This window comes from Mandrillus leucophaeus, unplaced genomic scaffold, assembly GCF_000951045.1.
Source record: "Mandrillus leucophaeus isolate KB7577 unplaced genomic scaffold, Mleu.le_1.0 Scaffold1503, whole genome shotgun sequence".
Taxonomy (NCBI): domain Eukaryota; kingdom Metazoa; phylum Chordata; class Mammalia; order Primates; family Cercopithecidae; genus Mandrillus; species Mandrillus leucophaeus.
Genome location: NW_012101481.1, coordinates 147,104 through 152,720, shown reverse-complemented (window position 1 = coordinate 152,720; position 5,617 = coordinate 147,104).

The following is a 5,617-nucleotide window of genomic DNA, read 5'->3' as shown; positions in this document are numbered from 1 at the left end:
TTATTATGTCCTCAGTGAGCCTTCTCTGAACACTCAGATCAAGTTAGGTCTCTCTTTCATGCACTCTCATTTCAGATATATTTATTGCAATTATAATCATATGGTGATTTGTTGCTATATTTGTAATTCTTTCTCGAATAGACTGTAAAAAGCATAAAGCAGGGGCCCTACTGCATTACTAAGTTTTCTGTCTTCACCACCAGTGCCATCTAAAGGTATCTGTTGAATAAAAAAAAAAGTCAGCCATATAGCTTCTGCTTAAATGCTTAAAGCTTCTACCAGGAAACTTGGCATTTTTCCTCAGTCACTTCAACTCCGTATAACTCTGTAATGTGGGGTAAATAAGGCCTATCAAATGGTTTTGTTGGGAAGAGTGAATATATTTTGCATCTACTAATATGTGAAATTCTTCAGGAACACATATACAAAGTATGTCAGATGAATGAACAGAAGTATTGAAATGGACACGGGGAAAACTTGGATTTGTCATTTTGGAATACTCTACATGCCATTTTCTAAAAGGAGAACCATGGTAACAAAGTAAGCAACCTCAGCATCCAGCCTGGAAGAAACTGGGAGAGCTTTTATAGATTCACTTTAACATGTTTCTACATGGAGAGCAGTACCACTTACTAGTGATGTGCCCTAGGGAATAGCACGGCTAGTTTCCAAACCTTCTTCCCAAGATCAATGTGTCAGGTTCACAAAAGAGTTCTGCGGTCCAGAAATCAAATGGAATATTGAGCCTGTGAGGTAACGTCCCCAGGGTATTCAGCACTTTTGTTCACTGTCACAACATTAACCTAGAAAGGTGAAATATGTCTTCAATTGCACCTTTATTTAATTAATTGATCTAAAATAATTTTTCTTCTCAGGGGCTGTGACGAGGACACAGAGAAGACTGCTAGATTAGGCAAAACTCAGCACACGTGGCTTCTTCCTCACACCCCCACAGAAAAGAAGGCCGGGTGCCTTTCTAGGAAATAAAATTTTCTGAAATGTTCTTTTGTCATATATTACTAAATGGTGCCAATAGCTACACATAATTGGAAGAAAGGTTGTAAGTAACCACTCATCTACCTACTACCTACCTAAAAATAAATTCATAGGAATTATCCCTTCTTCCTACCAATTCTCTGTCTCCTTCCCTCCCTTCCTTCCTCTTTAGAATGTATTGACTTTATACATGAATGCATAAACACACATCCTACTCACCACTCTCCACTTTCACCCTGATCCACTAAGCAGATCATTCTATTTGAGTTTTATGGTAAAAAAAAAAAAAAAAAAGTAATAGTCAGTATAGCGCAGGACTTACGAGGTGAGGCCTTTGAATCAGAGAGACCTATTTTGAACCTCAAGACATTTTAAAATAATGTGATCTTGGACAAATTGCTTAAGCTATTCAGGACTCAGTTCCTCCTCAATACAATGAGCATAAATAACAACACCTCTGTTGTTGTAAGATATGTTCCATTTAGTCACATAATGCACTTAGTGTAATATCTGACACACAATAAGTGCTTAGTAAATATTAACTATTTATTTTCTATGTATTCTGCTTTTAATAGTGCAACAGTAGTAATTAATAATTTCCTAGCAGGCAAAGAAATTTAAATTATGTAAGTAGTCATTTATTATTCTAAAATTCTCTCTCCTCAGTATTTTCCCTATCCGTCCACAAAGTCATAGAGCCTCAGAGATGGAAATAAACAGACGAAACAAACTCTACGTCTAACAGGCATCCCTAGAAGCATCCAGGAAAAGCCTGAATTACAAAGGGGAGCCAGGCCTAGCAGAGATGGGGCTTGTTTCATCCACATTTTTCTAACTCTGAGGTTTGAGCACTCTACTTTTAGTTGTATTCTGGCAGAAAAGCATGATTGAACACCTACCATGTATAAGGTCTTATTATGGGTTTAATACATCCTCCCAAAATTCATATGTTAAAGTCCTAACTCCTAGTATGTCAGCATGTGACCTTATTTGGAAACAGGGTCATTGCATACATAATTAGTTAAGATGAGGTCATTATTGTCTGGGATCAAGTGATATCAATCTTCAATTATCTGAAGGACTGGGAGGTGTTATTCTATATTAATCTACACGGAAGAACTAAGACCAGAGGTAACCCAGTATGACTAGTGTTCTTATAAAGAGGGGAACTTTAGACACAGACATGCACACTAGGGGAACACCACATGAAGATGAAGGCGAAGATCAGAATGGTGTTTCCACAGGCCAAGAAAAGACAAATTTCCAGCAAACTACAAGAAGCTGAGAGAGAACCATGGAACAGATTTTTCCCTCACAATATTTGGGAGAAACTAACCCTGTGAACACCTTGAGCTTGGACTTCCAGCCTGCAGGATTGTGCAATAATACTTTTCTGTTGCTTAAGCTATTTTAGGTTATGGTACTTTGTTATGGCAGTCCTAGCAAATAACACAGGTCAAATGTATTCCATGTCAAAATTACTGCATGTAAAATAAATGTGCTGAAGTTACTTTTTCTGCCTCAAGGGAGTTAAGCCTAGCGAGAGATATACACACTACACTTCCCCAGTGCTTAACACTTCTTTATTTCTAGATGGCTAGTTTGGATTTCATTTCCGTTCATGCTTGCTAACTTCCACAACACATTTTCTGAATCTTTTAAGGTAGAGGAAAAAGGGGCTTCTTTTTATAATTTTATAAGAGTGGTGATTCAGCCTATTCCTTTCCAGAAGTCTCTGGTACAGCACATCACTCTCAATATTCCCACCTCTTAAATGCTATGGTTGTTGGAAAGTTGCTTCTAATTTCGAACATAAATTTATTTTTTCACAACTTTGGATATTTTGGCCTTAGTTCTTGTCTCTAGAATAATACAGAATAATACCTCCCAGTCCTTCAGATAATTGAAGACGGATATCATTTAACCCCAGACACTTCTTTTCTTGGGATTGCACCAGGCTCTGGACTGAGGTGGCTTCTGGATCAGTTCATACTGAATGAAATTCCAAAACATGCAGTGCCCTTTCTTAAACACAAATGCATCTTCAGGGTACATCTGTAAGATAGGCCCTCTTGCCATGTAAGGAAAGGAACCGGAAGTTGGAGCAGGCAAAGTCATTTTTCTGAAGTGACACAATTGAGAGGGGGCAAAATTGGGATTTATACATCGGCCTGTCTGACAATAACCAGCAGCTTCTGGCTCCACAAATCAAAATTAAACTTTTTTCAATAGTGAGTCTGATTTACCCTCTAGCTCTGATATTAACTTTTGCATTATGAAAAGGTTTATGACAGTGTTACATAAAAACTGGTGCCATACTCTACTCAAACAATGTCTGTTCAACAAGAGCAAGCACTAACTGGCATACATCTTTGGGTTCCAGCAGATCTGAAAGTGTCAGGTAAAACAGTCTTGATTGGCAGCTGTTGCCTTGTCCAGCTGTCCGAAAGATAGGGAGATGAAGAGCAAAGTGGCCAAGCTGGCACCAAATATTTCTGCTTCTTTTTTATACTGCTTGAATATCAGATAAATAAAACTGTTAAGTAACATTGTCTTTAAAATAGAGGCACTCCTACGCAACTATCAAAAACTTCCCCTTTATTATGTAGTAGGAAAAAACTGGTTTCTAGGTGAGGTGTCTGGTTTTACCCTCAATATGTTGTTAACCTGCTATGTAAACTGAGAATAGTCACTTGGATTTTAAGGGTTCAATTTAATTATTCATAAAAATCCTTCAAGTTTTGTTTGATGATCAAATGTGAGGGTGTGTTTGAAGGTTATTTGAAATGTATAAAGTACCATAGAATATAAACATACTGGGATTTTCGGTACTTGACAGGTAAAAACAATGATCTGAATGCTGTAAGTAAATGTGGAGGATTTGGGTAAAATTGCAGAAGAGAACAAAACTCAACAGAGCAGATTAGAGGATATATTTTCTTATACAAACATTTGCAAATCATACTATTACATTAAATAGCAAAGTGTTGCACTTCTGTGAAATCAACTTGTTTGTTCTGCTAGTATTTTCAAATTGGCACAGATTTTTATTAAAAAAAAAAAAGGTAGCTCTGGTTTAAGTTCTTTGAGACATCTCCAAATTTGTTTCCACAGTGGCTGAACTAATTTGCATTCCCACTGATAATGTATGAGCATTCCCTGTTCTCTGCAGCCTCTCCAGCATTTGTTGTTTTTTGACTTTTTATTAACTGCCATTTTGACTGATGCGAGATGATGTCTCATTGTGGTTTTGCATTTCTCTGATGATTAATGAATATGGACAGTTTTTCATGTTTGTTGACTACTTGTATGTCTTCTTCTGCTTATGTCCTTTGCCCATTTTTAAATAATGTTATTTGTTTTTTGCTTACTGATTTATGTACTCACAGGTGCTGAATATTAGATCCTTGTTGGATATACAGTTTGTAAATATTTTCTCCCATTCTGTAGGTTGTGGGTTTATTCTGTTGGTGGTTTCTTTTGCTGTGCAGAAGATTTTCAGTTTAATTAGGCCTCCCTTGTCAATTTTTATTTTTGTTGCAATTGCTTTTGGGGACTTAGTCAAAAATTATTTGCTAAGGTTGATGTCAAGGAGGGTATTTCATACATTTTATTCTAGGATTTTTAGAGTTTGAGGTCTTACATTTAAATCTTTAATCCATCTGGGGTTAATTTTTGTATACGGTGAAAGGTAAAGGTCCAATTTCATTCTTCTGCATATGGCTAGTCAGTTACCTCAGCATCATTTATTGAACAGGAAGTCCTTATCCCATTGCTTGTTTTTGTTGGCCTTCTTGAGGATCAGGTGGCTGTAGGTGTGCAGCTTTATTTCTGAGTTTTCTGTTCTGTTCTGTTGGTCTATTTGTCTGTTTTTGTGCCAGTACCATACTGTTTTGGTTACTGTACTCTTATCGTCTAGTTTGAATTCAGGTAGTGTGATGCCTCCAGCTTTATTCTTTTTGCTTAGAATTACTTTGGCTATTCAGGCTCTTTTTTGCTTGCATATGAATTTTAGTTTTTTTTTTTTTCTAATTCTGTGGAGAATGATGTTGGTTCTCTTGAGTACTGGAACAGGACAAGGATGCCCACTCTCACCACTCCTATTCAACGTAGTATTGGAGGTTCTAGCCAGAGCAATCAGGCAAGTGAATGAAATAAAAGGCATCCAAATAGAAAAAAAAGAAGTCCAACTATCTTACTTAACTGATGATATGATTCTATATCCAGAAAATCCTAAAGACCTTTCCAAACACTACTAGAACTGATAAACAATTTTAGGATGGTTTCAGGCTACAAAATCAAGGTGCAAAAATTAGTAGCATTTCTATATACCAATAATGTCCAGGCTGAGAGTCAAATCAAGACGACAGCCCCATTTACAACAGCCACAAAGATAATAAAATACCTAAGAATTCATCTAACTGAGGAGGTGAAAGATCTCTACAATGACAACTGCAGCACATTGTTAAAAAAATCAGAGATGACATAAATAATCATGAATTGGAAAAATCAATATCACTAAAATGACCATCTACCCAATAATTTACATATTTTTTACATTGTGACTGGTTGTTTTGTTTTCTATTCTATACCCAGATGTCAACTGAAAGGTTAGGCCCTT